Genomic DNA, 21,353 nt, shown 5'->3' on the forward strand with positions numbered 1-21,353 from the left:
CAGCTTAAACTTAAAGTATGTCTACAGTTCTACTGACAACTCCCATCCTCTCCTGCCATTGACTTACCAGGAGTTCTTGGGGAGCTTGGCTTGAAGCAAAGCCTGTCTCCCAAACAAGCCCAGGCATGTCGGAACAATGTGTGTTGCCAAAAGATTAGAAATCACAAAAGGCCATGGGACAGAAAATGAGGTCCCAGTTGGCCTAGTTCCCTTAGTATTTCAGCCTAATGAGTTAATCCTGTAATCCATCCTTTTAATTTATTCTTTTCATTCCAGAATCTCATGTTTATTTAGTCATCTGACTACTAGGAATTACTCTTGAAGTATAATATTACAAAAAGACAAAGACCAGAAGAAAGTATTACACATAGGATTTCCTGTTTATAGATTTGCAAAATACTTTAGGAACTCCCTTAAATGATTAACGGCGGAGAATGGACTATATCCAGTGTATGCACTAGAAGTTTCTACACAAATGCATTGGATAGCTTGCTCCAATGTCTGACTCAGAGGGAAACAGTCTAGTCACTCGTGTACACAGAGAAGAAATCTGATGATAGATGGATGTAACTGTTGGGAATGAAGTGGCAGTGTTAATACTTCTGTTTTCTTTCTTTCTTTTTCTTAAATTAATTTTTATTGGAGTATGGTTGCTTTACAATGTTGTGTTAGTTTCTGCTGTTCAGCAAAGTGAATCAGCTATACGTATACATATATCCCCTCTTTTTTGGATTTCCTTCCCATTTAGGTCACCACAGAACATTGAGTTCCCTCTGCTATACAGTAGCTTCTCATTAGTTATCTTTTTTATGCATAGTAGTGTATACATGTTAATCCCAATACTTCATTAAAAAGATTTCATCAGGGCTTCCCTGGTGGCGCAGTGGTTGAGAGTCCGCCTGCCGATGCAGGGGACGCGGGTTTGTGTCCCAGTCCAGGAGGATCCCACATGCCGCGGAGCGGCTGGGCCCGTGAGCCATGGCCGCTGAGCCTGCGCGTCCGGAGCCTGTGCTCCGCAACGGGAGAGGCCACAACAGTGAGAGGCCCGCATACCGAAAAAAAAAACAAAAAAAAGATTTCATCAAAAATATAATACTGGGATGCTGAATTTTTTAAATGACAGCATATTCTGCTATCAAATTGTCCAATGACACCAGTCACTTTCTCTTTCCTTGTAACTTCAATTCTCTTCTGTTTTTCTACCAGTTTTTGAAAATAAATATTCAAGAAAATCACCAAAATAAACTGTCATCATTTTCACCTTTCTAACCTCCAACAAGTGCTGAGTGCTCCCCTTTTGGACAGTAATTCTGATGTGTGGAGCAAAGGGATTTTCTGATTCTTTTTAAAAAAAATATTTATTTATTTGGTTGTGTTGGGTCTTAGTTGCGGTAAGTGGGCTCCTTAGTTGCAGTATGTGGCATCTAGTTCCCTGACCAGGGATCAAACCCGGGACCACCTGCCTTGGAAGCATGGAGTCTTAACCACTGTGCCACCAGGGAAGTCCCTCTGATTCTTTTTTCTTTTTGGCTGCTTTGGGTCTTCATTGCTGTGCATGGGCTTTGTCTAGTTGCAGCCAGCGGGGGCTACTCTTTGTTGCAGTGCACGGGCTTTTCATTGCGGTGGCTTCTCTTGTTGCGGAGTACGGGCTGTAGGCGCATGGGCTTCAGTAGTTGTGGCACATGGGCTCTAGAGCACAGGCTCAGTAGTTGTGGCGCACGGGTTTAGTTGCTCCACGGCACATGGGATCTTCCTGGACCAGGGCTCGAACCCGTGTCCACTCTCAACCACTGCACCACCAGGGAAGTCCCCCTCTGATTCTTTTTTTTAAATTAATTTATTTATTTATTTATTTTTGGCTGTGTTGGGTCTTTGTTGCTGCACGCGGGCTTTCTCTAGTTGCAGTGCGTGGGGTTCTCATTGCGGTGGCTTCTCTGTTGCGGAGCACGGGCTCTAGGCGCGCAGGCTTCAGTAGTTGTGGCACTCAGGCTCAGTAGTTTTGGCTCGCGGGCTCTAGAGCGCAGGCTCAGTAGTTGTGGAGCACGGCTTAGTTGCTCCACAGCATGTGGGATCTTCCCAGACCAGGGATCGAACCCGTGTCCCCTGCGTTGGCAGGCAGATTCTTATCCACTGCGCCACCAGGGAAGCCCCCAATTTTATTTTATTTTTTTTAAATAAAGTTTTATTGAAGTATAGTATATGCTATATATAGTATAGTATAGTATAGTATATGTATAACTGATTCACTTTGCTGTACAGTAGAAACTAACTCAACATTGTAAAGCAACTATACTCCAACAAAAAAAAAAAGAAAAAAAAGAAACTTTACTGATTTTGACTAAAAGCACAATTTGTCTTTACTATACTTACGTTGTTAAGAACCATATATAATAAGGCAAAAATAATGCTTTAGATTATCTTTTAAAGTTGGAAATTGAATTATAAAATTATAATACTTAATAAAAATGGAACACATAGAAACTTAGAGAAGAATTATACAGAATATCAACTAAGGTAAAAAAAAATTAAATCAGTTTTGCCATAGTGACAAACAGAAATAGCAGTACAAGGCAAAATTGGTGTCACTGGCCGAACTGTATGCATCTTGAATTCATTTGTGGTGTGGAAGTTAATTCTGTTCTTCAAATATGTCCTTCTCTCTCTGTTTCTTTGTTTCTCTCTCCCAACGCGCACACGCATGGACACACACACACAAATACATACATTCAACTTCTTTGGTCCCAATCTACCAGAGAACATTATTTCCTGATTCAATTACCTTCAAAAAAATGTTTTTTGAATGCCCTGTATGTAGTAGCATAGTGCAGTAGTAGCTATGTAGTGGCAAGTAAGACACTGGTCCTCTAGGTACTTAGTGGAAGAAATAAATTATGCACACAAACAGTTATAGTAGAAAACAGAGTCAAACACCATAAATGAGACATCTGATGGTTCAAGAGATGTCATTTTGCTTGGGAACAAGTCTTATGGAAAAAGACAAGTCTTTTGGAAAAAAACAATGTAATTTAGTGTAGGCTTTGCAGGTGGTGAGGCTTTTATAGAAATGATGGCAGAAAAGCTGAGGGGACTGATGGAAACCAGCAGTGTAAGCAGTGACACAGAGGAGAGCCCAGTCTAGAGTGATTATGAGCAAGTCATTCTATTTAGCTGCAGTGTAAAAAGTGGTGAGTAGCTGGCAGGGCAGGGTGGGTGGAGAGAAGCTTGAGAAGATAAGTAAAACCACCAGTAGGAAGTTATCCTTTACTCAGAAGACAGTGAAGATTTCTAGGAGGTTCTGGAGAAAGAGCATGGCACGCTTAAGTAGCAGTTGAGAAAAAATTATTTTTAAATGCGACTGTAAGTTAGACTGTAGGTACAGAGATTGATTAGCAGGTATATGCACTGCCCAGAAAAATGAAGGAAGCAGTAGAAATGGACAAGAGGACACCAAGCCACAGATAGTTCAGAATCTTTAGGACCTGGCAATCAGAAGAACTTGGGAGCTAAAGGTGTTACTCTTGGTTACAGCCAGATAACAGAAGGTTAAATTGCATTAACTTAGGCAAAAAGAGTTCACAAAAATCCAAAGGGGGGCTGAAACCCAGCCCTGGGAGCAATTAGAGCCAACTAGAAGCAGGGACCCAAATGCCATCCTATCTCTCACCTACCGTCCTTCCTGCAAGCTGCTGTCAACCAACTTTCCCTCTTACAGAGGAGCTTTTTCCACGTGCCACACGTGGTCACTAATACCTCCTGACGTTTATATCTTTCAAGTTCGACCACTGAGAGGAAAAAATAAACAGACGTTGCTTTCTTCTCAAATCCAGACATCCCAGGAAATAACTGCTTTCCATGGTAATTTACATGTATTATCTCACTTGATACTCATCACAGTGCAATGAAGTAGGTACTTTATCATCAGAGAAAGCCATGCCACCGATCTAGAGGATAGATCCCACCATTTACTTCAGAGTCAAGCCATCAACAGCCAGAGAGTGCTGCTCTCCACAGGCGTATACTGTGGCTCCACCCTTTAGCCAATCATCTGAGGCCAGAGAAGGCTGAACCCTGTAAGACTGTGGCCATGTAGCTAGGATGGGACAGTTCTTGAAAAAGCAGGGCTGGCAGACAGAAAAGCCTCTAGAAAGCCACTGAACAAAGACAAGTCCAAAGTATCAAGCTAGGGTGCTGAAAGATAAATCATCAGGAAGTAATTATTTGCAAGAGAACGTAATGAGTTTGACTTTGACTAGTTTAGTTTGTGCTGGCTGCTCACGTAGGTAGATATAGCCACCTATATAGGTGGGAATGAGATGGCAGTGTACTCAGATAGAGGCTAATTTTATAAATCTAGGAGTCACGCTCAGAGCAGGGGTAATTAAAGAAAAGGGAGTGGATATTTGCTGAGGAAAAAAGTATAGAGAGGGTTCTAAAAATGAAAGAGAGAGTAGGAGTTCTTGGTGGAGGAGCCAGGGAAGGAACTTGGGAAATACTTCTACGTTTGGAGAACAGAAAAAGGAAAAGTCAGTAGTAATGGAAGCAGAGAAGAAGCCACCAGGAAAAGACAAAAGTGTGAGAGAGGAGGGTCCAAAGACAAGAACACTGCAAGATGAAGTAATGACAGTATCATCTTAAGACAGAGAAGGAAGGCCCAGAACAATCTAATTAGACAACAGTCACTGGCGTCCATTTGGCAGCAAAGCGTGGGAGGGAATATTTAAATTAATCATGGTTTAAGGAGTGGAGAGGGGCAGTGGGTCATGAAGTGGGTCGCAGGTGTAATGAGTCTTTGACGAGATTCAGTGATGAAGGAAAGAAGAGAAGTCGTCTGGAAAACAGCGTTTTACGATATGGGAGCCCCGAGTCTGCTGTAGGTCCAGGGGGAAGAGCCATTAGAAAAGGAGAACTCACACGTGGGAAGCCCTGAAGGAAGGAAGGCCTCGTAGCACCTCACCTACCTAGAACTTGGCGATCTGGCAACCTCTCCTATCCAGAATACAATCAAGAACCACGAGGCAAATATGGTCTCAACAGCCTAAATCAATGTCATTATACTTTTTCAATCAAGTTCATGGGAGTCACCTAAAAGAAAACTCTGATTTTTCTGCAAAACTGAATCAGTCTTCCTCTCCTCTAGGTCAGAGATGGAGAAATGTTCCTCCTGGACTCTAGTCTGACGGTAGAAAACCACACCCACATATACACATGATAAAAGGTTAAATCAAATTCCCATTTAATTAGCTAAGGATACACAATCTCATAGGACATCAGGAAGCCACAGGGCAGGAACAGAAGTAGCATATTTCAGCATGGGTTTCCTTGACCCGGGGTCCCTGGGAGCAGAGGTGGGATAGGGACAAGCAAATAAAACTGACACTGTCCATATGGGGTGGGGTTTTCTACCTGGAAACATAATTCTGGCTAAAATTCTGTCCTTTTATACTAAGTGTTCAATCACCATTCTAGAATTTACACTAACACCATAGGTCATTCCATTTAACGGAAGGCTTACAGATACCAGGTTTCCTGCTCCTTGAACCATTCTCAGCATCAGTGTGTAGTCAGTGCCAGGTATCCCCAAATAATAGCTCCGCCTCTGGTTCTCCAGCACCCTAGAAAGATCATTTCCCCTCTGAGTCAGAGATTTTCGGGCTCCTCCTATGTCCCTTCTCCACCCATCTCCATCCTGCTCTGTGCCCTGGGAGGGGGATCTGTATGGACTACGCCAAAGAGATCTATCTTGCCTTCTGTATTCCAGTTGGGGTTGGCCAATAGAAAACACTGGAAGGACACTGAAATAGAGGAGGGAAGTGAAGTCAGAGATTTGTTCTCATAAACTCTCTTCAAATCACCAAGTTTGAGGTGCCATTTATTTTTTGCAGGACCTGACCGCTACCACCATCCCATGACAGATAGGTTTCAGCTCCCATGCCAAGTCCATCCATTGGTAGGCTCTTCTGGGAGCCGGTTTTGTTAAGGATTCTAAGACCACATCCAGGGTCTTCGTGACTGGTGGGTCACGATCGGTTGGGTGCAGGATGGGGACGAGTAGCTCTCATGCCAAGTGTTGCCAATCCTCGTTTTGGATTTTAACAGTCACCTCATGTCCAGAAGGTCTCAGAAGGTTTAAAACCAGAGAGACAGAGATTTGTTACAAGTGGTCAATCTGGGAAAAATACAAAGTGGCGGCTGACAGAGTAGCAGAAGAGGAGCCTGAAAGGAAAGCTTAAAAAATAAGCAGACATACAGGCAAACAAACAGCTAAACACAATGAGATTTCTGCTGAAATCTAGCCTCAGCTTGCTGGGAGCCCTGGAGCGTGAGTGACAGCACAAAATTGAAGCTCCTTATAACTGTTGAACCAGCCCAAGCCAGCCCTATCCTGTATCTGAAAAGGTACTGAGTTGTTTTTCAGAGACAGCAGAACAAAACCCTCAAGTCATGTGGCCAAAGCGTGCCCAGAGGAGAAAATTTGGACCTAACATAACACCTAGAACCAAAGTTCCTCCCCGCGGAACCAAAGGACTGAGACATGACTGGAACCTGAACGCCGGAACCCTTTTAGAAGCAAAGGGTGGTGATTCAAGGGGGACAGGTTTTGGTACCCTGTGTCGGTGGGTCATTGGTTCCCTGGTTGGGTGGGTGGAGGTGGGGGGTGTGCAGTAAACCTCCCAGGTAGTTTTGGGCAGTTGCCTGGTGAGGGCAATGCTCTGGAGAAGGGTGGATCCACAAGCTACTATCAGCCAGCACTCACAACAGCTGAGGGTGGTGTACTAGCCAAATAAAGGGGGTGGGGTGGGACCCACAGTGTCTAGCAGAGGGGGCTTCCAAGGTGTCTAGGCATTGGCCAGTGTCCTGGATACTTGTTCTCCTACCACTCTGTCAACCAGAGGCCTCCATTTATCAGCACTTACCGACACTGGTGGCGCTCACAGCTATGCATCCCATGTGGTCTTCAGGTGGCCGTCATCACCTGAGATCTGATAACTCATCTTATCCCCAGGTGTAGTCAGTGCTGTAGTAGCCCCTCCGTCCCAGCCCTGAGAGCCCTGCAGCCTCTCTCTCTCTCTCTCTCTCTCTCTCTCTCTCTCTCTCTCTCTCTCTCTCTCTCTCCTCTCCTCTCCCTCTCCCTCTCCCTCTCCCTCTCCCTCTCCCTCTCCCTCTCCCTCTCCCTCTCCCTCTCCCTCTCCCTCTCCCTCTCCCTCTCCCTCTCCCTCTCCCTCTCCCTCTCCCTCTCCCTCTCCCTCTCCCTCTCCCTCTCCCTCTCCCTCCCTCCCTCTCCCTCCCTCTCCCTCCCTCTCCCTCCCTCTCCCTCCCTCTCCCTCCCTCTCCCTCTCCCTCTCTCTCCCTCTCTCTCCCTCTCTCTCCCTCTCTCTCCCTCTCTCTCTCCCTCTCTCTCCCTCTCTCTCCCTCTCTCTCTCCCTCTCTCTCCCTCTCTCTCCCTCCCTCTCCCTCCCTCCCTCTCCCTCCCTCTCCCTCCCTCTCCTTCCCTCTCCCTCCCTCTCCCTCCCTCTCTCTCTCCCTCTCTCTCCCTCTCTCTCCCTCTCTCTCTCTCTCTCTCTCTCTCTCTCTCTCTCTCTCCTTCTCTCTCTCTCTGTCTCTGTCTCTCCTTCTCTCTCTCTCTGTCTCTGTCTCTCTCTCTCTCTCACACACACACACGCACGCACACACCCCTTTCATCCCTCCCAGGGCCTGGAAGCACTGACAGCACACAGCACCTTCCCGGGTGAACGAGGTGAGTAAGCCTGCACCAGGCTCTGTGTGGGTCTTATGAGGCTTCCGGCCATCCCGGAGCTCCATCGTAGGACAGGAGGCTCCCCATCTTGGCATTTTGAAAACTTGTCAGTGGAGTCCCATCAGCTACCCTCCAAGGTTTCAACCCCTAAGGAAGTGGGACATATGCCTTCCCTGATCCACGTGCCAGTCACGTGCTCTGGGCCACTTTCCACCCCTCTTCTGGTGGCCTGGTAGATTCTTCAACTACTTCCTTTTTTTTTTTTTTTTTGCGGTACGCACAGGCTCCGGACGCGCAGGCTCAGCGGCCATGGCTCACGGGCCCAGCCGCTCCGCGGCACGTGGGATCCTCCCGGACCGGGGCACGAACCCGTGTCCCCCTGCATCGGCAGGCGGACTCTCAACCACCGCACCACCAGGGAAGCCCCAACTACTTTCTTTACAAGGTAATTTTTCTGTTAAATTTCATTAGGGGATTTTTTTATTGATACTGAAAACTAACCTTTTGGAACTGAAAAAACCTTTTCTCCCTCAAAAAGCCGTGATAGATATATATATTTCTTTCACAACTGTTGTCTCAGCTCTGGGTTTCAAAAGTCTGTTCTTGAAACACAAAGGCTGAACAATAATTTTTTTCTTTGTTTTTGCATTCCTGCCTTAATTATGCTGATCCTCCCTGAGGCAACGATGCCTCCGACTAAATAATAGAGCCTTTGAAACAAGGAGGGTTTCAGAAGAGAGGGCACAACCTCGCCACAGCCGAGATGGGACCTCAAGACCAGAGGCACGGAAACGTGCCGCCGGCTTAGAGGCTCTGGAGGGATAAGAAGTTTGCTAAAGAGGAGGGCGTGTGCCAGAAAGGCAAATGAAAAGGAATGTGGAAAAAAAATCAAGATGAGTTTTTAGAGGTTTCAGTTTCAGGCTTGGTAGGGGAATCTCTAGATCACTTCACCTCGCCTGGGGCTGGCCCTCGAAGGGCATGTCCAGACTTGCAGGATCTGGACCCTGGAGAAGAGAATAAGATGGAAAAGAATAGGAAGAGAAACCACTTTAAATTTGTTCAAGATACTTAAAATAGGCAGCGATGAATATTTGGTCTCGGTCCAGATACACGAACAAACATCCCAAATGTCTACTACTAGAGAAGAATTTAAAAGACATAAGAATTTAGTCCAAAATACGTCTGAGAGCTAGATAAAAAGAGTCATATGGAACCAGTGAAAGGAAAATGTTAGTTTTCTTCACTGTAGGAGAGACAGATGGAGAAGGAATATTGTTCTGGTTTTAAAACTGGAATTAATGGTGTTAGGGCAGGCTGCCGTCAAATGTGCCAAAGTGGCATATTGATTATTTTGAATTACTTAAGAAACAGCCGATGCAAGATGGACACTCTGACCCTCCTCTGTCTCCCTGAGAGCAGGAGATAAATCCCCGTGTAAAAGGTACCCTCCCTGTGCCAGGAGGTAGGGAGACATTCTTACCACCAGAGAGAGAGAAGTCAGTGCTCAGCAGGCTGTATAAACAACACTTGTGACTTTACTACCCGAAGGCCAAAGTTCTGTGTCTTGTCAGTTCTTCACAAATGTGTAGTTCCTTTGTCTAAAAAGTATAAAAGCTGCCTGCTCTGGTCATTTCTTTGGGTTCCATATCTATGAGACCTCTGTACACACAAAATTTAATTTGATTTTCTCCTATTAGTCTGCCTTGTGTCAATCTAATTATTATACCAGCCAAAAGAACCCAGAGGGTGGGGGAAAATTTTCCCTCTTCAACAATGGCATGATTGAAAATGGGCCCGGTAATCTAAATAAAACGTACAACTATCCATCGTGTTCCAGAAACTTACCAGAGTAAACTAAGGTTTGGCCACATAATTCCTCTTGGTTTCAGATATTTGGGTCAAACAAGCATTTGTAAACTGTTTTTTAAAGTATTTTTGTCTGTTTATAAATAAATGACAGAGTTTGTTTTTCACTTTTTGGTCTCTTAATTGATAATTTATTATCACTCATCTCTGAATTGGTTTATAATTGATAATCAGATTAACATTTACTGAGAGCTTATTATATACACTTTACATATAATAACTCATTTAATCATCACAAAAACACTGTGAAATGGATTCCCATTTTATAACTGAGGAAAAATTAATTAAGCAAATACTATGTACCAGGCACAAAGTGCTTTGTATGTAGTATCTCATTTAACCCTTAAATTAAAAAATAACTATTGTTACCAAACCAAACTTGGGTCTGCTTGCCTGCCACACAGCAAAACCAATCTAATGATACCAGGTTGCAAAGAAGGAAAGTACAGCATTTATTTGCAGCACACCAAACAAGGGAAATGGGCAGCTCACACTCAAAAGACCCGAACTCCCTATTGGCTTTCAGGCAAGGGTTGTTAAAGGCAACATGTGGGTGAGATTTACAGCTCCTGGGCTTTCTTCTGGTTGGTTGGTGGTGACGTGACAAGGTGATGTTTCAGGAATCTTAATCATCAACCTTCTGGTTCCAACCGGTCTGGGCTCTAGTGCTTGTGCTCAGAATGTAGTCACCATCTCCCACCTGGACAGAGGTCTTTGTTTTCACAGAACAACTCAAAGATATGCATCAGATTGTTATGTGTGTCTCTTGAGAAACTAGGACTCTGCTTCATTGCTGAACTATTGTTTCTTGACTGCTTTTCCTTTGTTTCTGCATTACCTCACTTTCCTAATTAGTAACTACTTGAGTCTGCTCTTTGAACTGAGGGAAGGTCTAGAAGACTAAAGCCTTTTTTTTACAAACAAGAAAACATGGACCACGGGGGGTTTTGTACCCGGGAGGGCCCCGCAGGTCCTGCTTGGTTTCAATCCCCTCTTTTCTTTGATACCCCTCAATCCTGAGGGGAACAGGAATGGGACAAAAAAAGGGAATAAAGTTTTAGATAGAGAGGTTTGTCGTAAACTCAGCAGGGGAACTCGATTTCAGGGGGACTCAGTTTCACTATGAGGGTCTATTATTTTCCCCATTTTATAGATGAGGACATTGAAACTCAGATAGATGAATTTCTTTTAAGATGATACAACTAGTAAGTGATGCAAGAAGAATTTTAACCCAAGCCTACCTATTAACCCAAATGTAATGTTAAAAAGCTAGAAATAATCTGTGTTTAATAGGTAGAAATAATCTATATGTTCAGTAATAAATAATTAGTTAAATAAGTTAGTGGTACATCCATATAATTAAATATTATGCAGGCATTAAAAACAATACTGAACATATACCATATAGACATATAAAACAAACTTCAGCTGAAAAAAGTAGATAATGTAATATGCACCTGTGATTTCATTTTAAAATATATAAAAATAAAAAGATGCACACTTTCTTAGAAATGAATGATGGAAGTTAAATGAAAATGCAGGGACCCTTGTGAAGGGTAGCAAAATATACCACCCCAAAATATGCCTCTTCGGTATAGGGATTATTACCTTAAACTGATTACTTTTGAGAGCCTGCAGACACAGCAGAAGCTCTAAAACAGCGAAGTTACCCTTTTGTAAGGGACATTTACATTTATAAAGGGAATCTCTGTGCCTCTCAGTACCAGGCATCTCAGGTTGACTAAGTCACAAGAGAATCCTACTACTAATAGAGAAGGCACAGACTTCAAATCTGCATAACAAATTTTACCTTTGTTTACCTTGCTTTTCCTGGTAACTTCCCGTAACTGGTCTCTCCGCGTCTTTAGCAGAAGATGGCATTTAAGGTAGTGGCTTGGGCCATCTGGAGAGCTATTCATTTTCCCTGGGTGTCTTCCACATATACATGAAGTATACATGTTAATAAATTTCTCTTTGTTTTTTTCTCTTGTTAACCTGTTTTTTTATTAACAAGGAGGCCTCAACCAAGAACTCAAAAGGGTGGAGGGCACTTTTTTTCCCCTCCCCTACACTTGTTCAACAATTACCAAGAATTTCAGGATGGTGACAGCAGAGCATTGAACCAAGTACAGGAGCCTTCTGACTGCCGGGCTCTGTGTGACTGTGCAGGTCACATGCCCATGCAGCTGGCCCAGTTATAAGTACTCTTTACTTTCTTCTTTTTGCTTGTGAAAGGAATCAGAACATATCACCCCAAAATATGCTACTTTGGCATAAGGATTATTTTGAGCTGAAGGCAAATGAGAAGAGGTGACACAGGGAGAACACTTTGCCTCCCCCTTTCTGCCTAAAACCGGGGCATAAATTGCCCTTCGTAAAGGTGATATAAATTTCCATTTGTAAATGTGCTTTCCTCTCCAGGAAGAGGAGAAATATAGCTCTCATCTGCCTAACTAAACAAGCTTTGTCTCGCGTATATTTCCTAGTCATCTTTCCACAGTTTACTACCCACAGAGGCCCCAAACCCCTTTTCCTTTGCTCACTTCTCCACAATTTATTACCCTTTGTTAAAAATGATACAGACGTAAGTCCACTGGTTTAACTGATTCTTTGGGTTTTCACTTTTTCTTGAAGCCCCTGTGCATGTGAAAATATTAACATCTATAAAGAAACACACAGCTTTTCTCCTATTAATCTGTCTTTCCTCAGTTTAATTGTAGGCTCCCAGATACAAAACCTGAAAGGGTAGAAGAAAAAGTTTTTCCTTTCCTACGCTTATCAGTATTACATTGCTTGTATGACTTGCTTTGGTAATAAGAAAAAGAAAATAAAGTAATAAAAGAAAGGGCATCAAGTATGGTGATGGGAGTTTTGGAATATATACATATAAATATAGGTATACATATACATACACATATATGTATAGATAGATGATTTTTTTTCTAACTGCCTGCCTTCCTTCCTTCCTTCTTTCCTTCATTCTTTCTTGCTTAAATAATTTGGTACTAAAGCCAGTAGGTGAAACTGAGCAAAAGTAAGCATCCACGCTGGAGAGTGTGTGCTAGTGACCCAGTGCAAGGAGGTGGCACCCAAGAGGGATGAGAAAGGCCTTTGCATGGAGTTACAGCCGTGGCGTGGCACGCGCCCACGCAAGGTAAGGACAGCATGCATACACGTGGGTGACTGCAGAACGAGGTGAGGAGGATGCCCACTCGGGGGCAGTGGGGATGAGAAGAGACTGATTACTGTGGGGGTGGATCCAACAAACGAATATATTGGGGTTATGGGCGCCAGGCTTCTCCCTCTTAGAAAAAGGATTTACAAATATGGAAAGGGAGGAAACTGGAATAAACCCTGCGGTATGTAAAATTAGAATTGGATATATCAGTCATTTTGTGTTTTCGATAGTATATGTATATAGGTGTGTGTGTGTGTATGTGTGTGTAGATATATATGCCCTAGCTCTTTCCATTGAGAGAGCCTAAGGGCTCTCATTGCAAAACCATTGAGCATACCTACTGTTCAGATCTGTTACTAAATACCATTCTCTGCAAAAAAAAACAAAAGAAAAACAGACAGACAAACAAAACAGAAAAAAGCCCAGAGCTCTTTGAAGATATACTTGATTCCAGGGCTGGGGGTGGAAAAGTATAAGATAAGCCTGGAAAATTTTTGTGTGTGTGCCAGAAAGTACAGAAGTGTTCAAAGAATGATGAGAATTTGTCAAAAGAACTGAAAGCCAGGCTAAAGGAGCTAGGCAAATCCAGGACAATTTGAGGGTCAGTAAATAACGATAGAAACAGATACTGCCTACTGAATAAATTAAGCAACCGTGAGTTCATACTAATATACAAAAATGAATGAATGAATGAATGAGAAGAAAAAGCTTTTCCTTACAGTGTACAACACTATATATATAATGCTCACTAATAAATGTGGAAGGAATGTTGGATTTAGGAAATCACCATTTGGCACCATAGTTGAAAATCTTACAAGGCTTCTAGACAAAGAACAAAACTTTCAAAGGCAATTGATAATCGAAAGATAACTAGACTAGCAATAGACTTCTTATTTGTAACCTTGGTTGAATCAGACAATTTGCATTTATATTTACAGACCACTGGCAATATCCCTCTATCAAGGGAAGTTCTCATCCCCATGTGAGAGCAAAGTAAAGAAGTTTTGGCATGTTGCAAAGGCTCCGAAAATATCCTACCTGTGTACCTTCCTGAGAAAATTTTCTAACCAAACGAAAATCAAATATCATGATAGGGAAGATGAAAAGTTCAGGAAACATTGATGAACAATGAATTTCATAATATTTACAATGATATCTAAATGGAATATGACAGTTAACTGGAGATTATACTCTAGTAAGAATTTTGAAAGAGGAGAGAGATTCTGTGAGGAAAAACTTGATGACTGTCTGCGACTGAAATCCTATAATTATCTCATAGAAACTCAAGATTTGGGCAATAGGGAGGGTATGGGCAGTTAACTGTTCTAAAGGTTTCATTTCAGTGGAAGAAGTGGAGAAGCATTAAGCTAGTAATAGAGTGTGGTAGGAAGGCAAAGTTGTTACTTATTTTTTTTATCCATCAATAGAAAGATTTAATTATTACAGTTGGGAAGACAACTATTAGTAAAATTGAAAAAATATATGTCTCGTAGGGAATGAGCAAGTTGAAGGACATTATTTAATTTTCACATATCCATAGAAATATAAAAATAACTGCTAAAGCCAGGAAAGTTATGAGTAAAAGAATGGAAATCCAATTTATGAGTGGAGGAGAAAAAGATAAAAAGAAACCTTATCAATCTAATAAGAGTGAGGAAAAGAGAGAAAAGAAAGTTTACAAATGTACAATAAAGTGGAAGAAATAAAATTAAGGATATAAATTTTCACTACAATTGTGAAATTCTCCTGTCAAAAGGCAAAAACTCTCAGAATGAGTTTGAAAATCAAATTCAATTATATTCTGTATCAGGCAGGGCCTCAGTAAGCTGACACATTGGAAACAGGATAATTTGAGAAAGGCCGACTCTGGAAGGTATGCATGGGGAGTGGAAGGGCTACAAGGCGTGGTGTTATACTGGCTGAATACCAGCGGAGCTGTGCCCACTCCTAGGCCCAAAAGGACGAAGGGAGGGTGGGACTCCCAGAACCTGGAAAGAAAGAATCATGTAGAGTAGGACATCCAGAGAGGAGCAATGACTCTTAGTTGAAGGTCATAGAGGTGACATCCCAGGAAGGAGCCAAGAATGAACTTCAGTCTCCCTCCCTTGATTTAGCCAGAGAGCAAGGGAAGAAGTTGGTGTGGTCCACACAAGTCAGCCCTTTTGCAGGGGCCAGAAGGGTGAATGGTGGGTCCAGAGTAGCAAGCAGACAAGATACTTGCCACACATGCTGTTTACAAGAACTGCACCAAAATTAAAGCAACAAGGAAAACTTCGAAGAAAGGAAAGGTACATAATTAGTAATAGGATATTAGTAGGGTTTTCCTGTTATCCAGAAGTTGTGAGATTTACGCTAGACCCAACGCTGGGGAGCAGACGGAGACAAATGTTCTCCCAGAAGAGAACTATCTGGAAGCCAACCTGCCAGAATATCCCTGCAGGACTTACTAATGGGCACACCAGCCAGTACCCTCCTCTCCCTAGTCTATGTGAAGAAAGATTTGGGGATGTGGAAAAGTGATTTTTAGGCCTTATTCCTGGAGGTAAGCACTTGAGGAGATGCACAGAGATTGTAAATGAGGTGACTTGTGTCCAGTTCCTTGGCTGGATGCTTGCTGAGTTGCAGAACACACAGGTCTAATCAGGTGATGCCACCAAAGTAATGCATACAGAGAGTTCTTGGGAGAGTCATGTGACCTCCTGAAGTATGGGGCATGCCAGAACATGGACACTGTGTCTACTTCTGGCCTGGAGAATCTTGAAGATGGCCACTGGATGACCCATGCCATCAGGGCTTGAAAGAACAGTGGTGAAGTGTAACCAGGAAGAAGATGAGGCAACAATCCTCCCATCCCAGGTCCAACCTGGTGTGGCATGGTATTACGGAGGATCTTATACTTTTTCCATAGTAGATAAAATACCAGCCACTATATCATAGGATAGCTATACCACATTTTAAATGACTTCTCTACAATATACATGGACAAACAATTCATACAAAGGCTACTGGTAAATTAGGAACATGAAGTGCTTAACCAAAGCAGTATTGGTAACAATGGTAAAATACCATCTAAATGGCCCAAAATAGTGGATGGTGAAATGAATTATACACATATCAACTAGATGAAATTTCATTCTTAAAATACGAATTCTTTAAATTGTGTAGCAAGATAGGAAATTATACTGTTAAGCAAGGAGAGTAGAATAAAAAATACTCCTAGTCTATGACTGGAACAGGGTAAGAAAGGGCATATACCAATGAGCACATACAAAAAGCGAGCACATACAAAAACAAGCACAAATAAAACGAGAACTGATGTCTTAGGCCAGTGGAATGTGGATGAAGTCTTTTTTGCAGTCATCACTTTTGTTGTCACACAGTTGCTTAAGCAATAAATGAAGTCAAAGGCTCCAAACAGAGGAACAAATGGGTGGAAGCAGAAGAAGCAACAATTAGACAACCCTTGAGGAATTTTGCTCTAGAGGGAAGCAGAAAATGGGGTGGTACCTGGAAAGGTCTGGGCCCAGGGAAGGGAGGGGCTTTTATGAAGTTAGGGAAAGAGCTACATATTTTTATGCTGATCATATTTTTATGATCTACTGGGAAGGAGCAAAACTGATGCTGGAGAAAAACCCTTCAGCAAGGGAGAGGAAATGTGAGCCCACACTCAGGTGGAGGTGGGCAAGGAAAGTCAAGGGCCACATAGAGTACATGGGAGCGGATACAAGTAGGTTGGCTGTTTGATGGTGGGAAGTTGAGGGAATTCGATTCTGATTGATTCCATTACCTTCAGTGAAATAAGAAGCAAAATGAGGAGTCAGCTAAGAATGGGGTTTGTTGGAAGTTTAAGATAAAAGGAGAAGTGTGAAATGGTCTCAGAGATTGAAAGAGTTAAGCGACCAAGGCAATATGGTAGAATTCCCTGAGAAAACTGAGGGTCTACTTGAGGTTTGGGCAGTAACAGGTCTTATTGACATATCCTGTGCAAGACAACCTATCTCAACTATATGATATGAACGCCTTGAACACATGGTCTTTCTTTTCGCTGTGTCTCTTAAAGAGTTCAGTTTAAGTGCCGTAAATTGCTAGTATCCTCCCTTTTCATTTTATGTGTGAACAACGACGTTGAAAGTACACTTGCAAGCAGCTGTCTTGAAGTATCAACTTCCATTTACTCTTTGAATGTTTTATCATTATACCAGGACATCTTCTGGAAATATCAGAATGAGCTGACCCTAGGCACTGACGCCATCACCCATCAGAAGCCATGACCCGTGATTTATGGGTGTGAATTAGATCATAGACTCTCAAGAGAATTGACACCCTCAGCAACTGCAAAATGAAGAAATCTGTGTCATTTTGCTCAGGATGAGTTATGTAGTTTTTTTTTTTTTTTTTTTGGTTTGGTTTTTGTTTTTAATGTGATGGCTTTAAGTGAAGACAGGGCCACACAAATTGCATGACTAACTCCTCTCAAAAGTTAGGTATTTTTTGCAGCCTACACGCTGATGTCACTAACAGTACTTAATACCGGTGAGGTGGATATGTTGCACAGTGGGATTTATTCAAGGTGTATCAGGAAATGGGGGAGAGAAGTGAATACATTAAGAGGGAAAATACATTTAAATTAAGCACTTATAATAATTGACCAAGAAAAACAGTCAATGAATATTTTGTCTTTTGTTCCTTTAAAAATGCATGCCGTATGGAAATGTGATGAGCAGAAAAGAACAATTAAAATGTACAGGTACCTGACTGGCTTTTCCTGTCTCTTTCCCCAAATGTCAGGCTCATAGGAACACCGATGGTCCACCTCTGTGCAAATGAAAATCTTTCCTTTCCAGACTAAAAGTCAAAATTCCGAATATTTATAGCCTGAAGTTATTGCCTGTGAATCTGTTAACTTAGACCAGAGAGTGTTGCTTTGGACACTGGTATTTTAGGCACTTTCCAGATAACATTGAAATGACCTTTTCTTAGCACTTGCCAAACTTATGAAAAAATTTAAAAATCTAAATTAAAACAGTAATTTAGTGAACTGACATTTTTTGCACGTCAAGGTGATGCCTGAGATGATACCCAAAGTAAATATGGAAAAAAGAGGGACTCTCATCATGCTTTCAGGAAAAGTGTAAACTGACACAACTTTTTCAAACAAACTTGATAAAATGTACCCCAAAGTCTTAAAACACTCATTTATTTAATCAAAAGTATTTATTTATTGAGTGTCTTCTATATCAAGGGCTGGAAATTATATTCTATCAGTGTGTGAATAGACATTACACAAATAATTACAAGTGCAATGAGCCCTGTGAAAGGGAAATCAGAAGGACCTAAGAGCAAAGAATTAGTCCTAAGAAAGTAATTAGAATTATACAGTAAGATATAATGTCCACAAGCAGTGGATTAAGTAAATTATTGTATATCCATGCAATGCAATAATACGATGGCATTAAGAGTAAAGCTATAGAAAAATACTTAATGACATGTAGAAATGTTCACAATATACTGGTTAATGGAAAATGTTATAAAAATGTGTCCAGTATGACCCAATTTGGTAAAAACTAAACAAAACTATTTATAGATCTCTATCCTTATCCATCATCTATGAAGGATACACCAGAAAATGTTAGCATGATAATCGCTGGCTAGGGATATTACAGCAATACTTTCTTCTTTGTGCTTATCTTCATGAACATTCTTGTAGTTGTAAGAAATAATAATAGTAATAAGTATATAGTTGGGCATGGGGTAACTGATATTTGAGAAAGAAGACCTAAGGAGTGTATTATTCAACTGCTCTTCTAAATTATGTAAAATCTGTTCTTGTATTAAATTAGATCAACAGAGTACAGTGTTCCTGAAGTACATTTTTTAAATCCTCTACAGAAATGCTTTCACCAAGTTATAACTGAATATTGAACTTGGCTTTATTAAGGCAATCTGAAGAATATTTTCTTAATCTTTGGCAAAATTACAGTTCAAAATATTGGCCCTTACGTTACTGACTGCTCCCTTTATAAAGAGCCACTTAACAGGTTTCTAAGAGAATTGATGCCAGGAAAGAGTTAACTTTTCAGTGAGCTCTTATCAAATGGCACACATTTTAGAACACATCTTATTTCCCTTATTGCCTTGTCTGCCAGGAAGATTAGAGCTAAATTCAGTGATAGTTAATGTAAAGATCCAGCTCCTGGTACAATTTGTTCTGTCCTTTTAAGTGACGTGTGTTGCTCATTTTTATAATTTTAAGTTCTTCTGTCTTTTAATAGGCAAGTCCCCTCAAATCGTTTTTCTAAATAGACATGTAAGGTAGAGAGATGTCCAGATGCTCTATAATAAATAAACAGGAAAAATTGGAAATTAGTACTCATTTGCTGTTCATACAAATACATAATGCTAACGTTTTAAAATAGTTGTCCTTATAATAATCAATATGCTTTTCCTAACTATGTTTGCCTTTTACATGGATAGTGAAAACATTAACTTTATCTCAGTCTATTTGAATTGCAATGGTTTTAAATAGAATCTTTAATATAACGTCAATATTCTATTCGTTAACTACTGGTCAGAATGTTAGTTGTTCAGACAGCATATTGTTTTGGAGAGTTTATATTAATGAAATGCATTTTCCTATCATAGAAGGAATATTGAGAGAACACTTGAAAATTTCAAGTCTAGTCAACACTGGTTCCAGTTTTTTTTGTTTGTTTGTTTGTTTTTAAATCACTGCTCCTTTCTGTATTACTTTTGTGAGAAGAACTTAACCTTAAGAACACTAATTTGAAATGAGATTTTGTATTCTCCCAATGACTAGGGGCTGAAGTGTTTAAATGACCTTTATCATCCCCAGGGAAATGACTGCTGTAGGTCAGGCTTGAGGTCATTGGCTGAAGAGTTACAAAGAAAGTCATAGTTGTGGCTGAAGGTTTAGTAAATTGGACGACGATAAAGCTGATGCTTCCTCTGAGATGAAAGAGAAAAATATTCAATCCTCTCCTCTGAACACAAACAAACACTGGCTATAGTTAGCAGTTTGAGTGGGTTGGAGTTTAAAATATTTCTAAATTTGGTACACATTACCCTCTGTAGTCAGGTTAAAGCTACTGATGTCTGGGAACATTTCTGGGAAAACAGAAGTATATCCAAGAAAAGGTGAAGAATCTTAGAACTGTAGAGATGGAAGAACCGTATGGTGGTCCATTCTCCTGCATCTAGAAAGGCTGACAAAGAGTCCATAATAAGTAGACACTCTCTTTGGAGAACTGAGGGAAGAGTGTTTCTGCAGCTTCTTGCTGTAATGAACTTTTATTCAGCCTTTGCAAAAAAGAACCTGATGAAAAGTGGGAATTTGCATGATTATGGTAATCAGTGTTGCCCTATCTTGAAAACTCTGTCAATGTCCCCTTAAGATATTAATGTTCCATATGTGGTGTATTCAAAGTTCAGAGAAATTGTACCCTCTTATCTGCTCACTAAACATCTATTAATGAAGCCCCGTTATGGTAGTTTGGGGGACAATTATTTACCCTATTGGTTTCTACTAATCATGTGATCTTTTATTTTTCTTTTTTCAGTATACCAACAGCAATGATCGCCTTTATTTTCAAATCATGGACAATCGGAGGTATAGATTTACATGGGGATTGTAGGCCTGGGATTAAGCCATTGAATTTTTAACTTCCATGTGATTTTTTTTTTCTTTTTAAATGAAAGCTTCTTTATTTATTTATTTTTGGCTGTGTTGGGTCTTCGTTTCTGTGCGAGGGCTTTCTCTAGTCGAGGCAAGCGGGGGCCACTCTTCGTCGCAGTGCACGGGCTTCTCACTGTCACGGCCTCTCTTGTTGCGGAGCACAGGCTCCAGACGCGTAGGCTCAGTAGTTGTGGCTCACGGGCCCAGTTGCTCCGCGACACGTGGGATCTTCCCGGACCAGGGCACGAACCCGTGTCCCTTGCATCGGCAGGCGGACTCTCAACCGCTGAGCCACCAGGGAAGCCCCATGTGATATTTTTTACGTGACTTTTTTCTAAGCCAGATTCTGCCATGCTATACTTGTTCAATGTATTCTTTTTTTTAAACTTAAAAGTAGAACTTTACTGTATCTACTAACTTTATCTTAATCCTTCTAACTTGCAGAAGGGCTTTTAAATTTTAATTTTATCATCTGTACTACTAATTAGCATTTCCAGCTTTACGATGCTAAAACTTTAGCAAGAATGGCAACTCTATGAAGGCACGAGCACTGTTCACTGGTCAGAATATAACACAGTACAGTTACTTTGGAGGTGAATTTGGCAATGTATTTTAAAAGTAAAGTTGAAAATGCAGGAACCCAATAAATCCGTCACTAGGTAACTCTGGAGAAAAAGTTAAATATATGCACATGGAGATATGTACAAAGATGGTCATCGCAGCACTGTTTGTAGTGGCCAAGACTTGTGTAAAACCTAAATGTACATCAGTCAGGAAATAATTAAGGACTCTGGAATACTCTGTAGCCATTAAAATGAACAAGGTAGATCCATGTTTAATTATCATGGAAAGAATTCTAAGACATACACTGAGCGAAAACA

General features: G+C 41.3%; 1 protein-coding gene across 3 annotated transcripts in view; it reads left to right on the forward strand.

Annotated features, from left to right (window-relative positions):
• Window positions 1–20,290, forward strand: part of BBS12 (Bardet-Biedl syndrome 12) — a 76,866-nt gene extending 56,576 nt beyond the window's left edge. For 2 of the 3 annotated variants that reach the window (XR_010841146.1, XR_010841147.1), the window contains 3 exons: window positions 8,019–8,180; window positions 12,613–12,755; window positions 16,982–20,290. The gene's annotated coding sequence lies outside the window, so the exon portion shown is untranslated. Of the gene's footprint in view, window positions 1–2,753; window positions 3,856–7,689; window positions 7,934–8,018; window positions 8,181–12,612; window positions 12,756–16,981 lie in introns of those variants that run through there. The other variant, XR_010841148.1, reaches the window with a different exon arrangement.
• The last annotated feature ends 1,063 nt before the right edge of the window (window positions 20,291–21,353 follow it).

The sequence above is a fragment of the Kogia breviceps genome, chromosome 6 (genome assembly GCF_026419965.1).
Source record: "Kogia breviceps isolate mKogBre1 chromosome 6, mKogBre1 haplotype 1, whole genome shotgun sequence".
NCBI classification, from domain to species: domain Eukaryota; kingdom Metazoa; phylum Chordata; class Mammalia; order Artiodactyla; family Physeteridae; genus Kogia; species Kogia breviceps.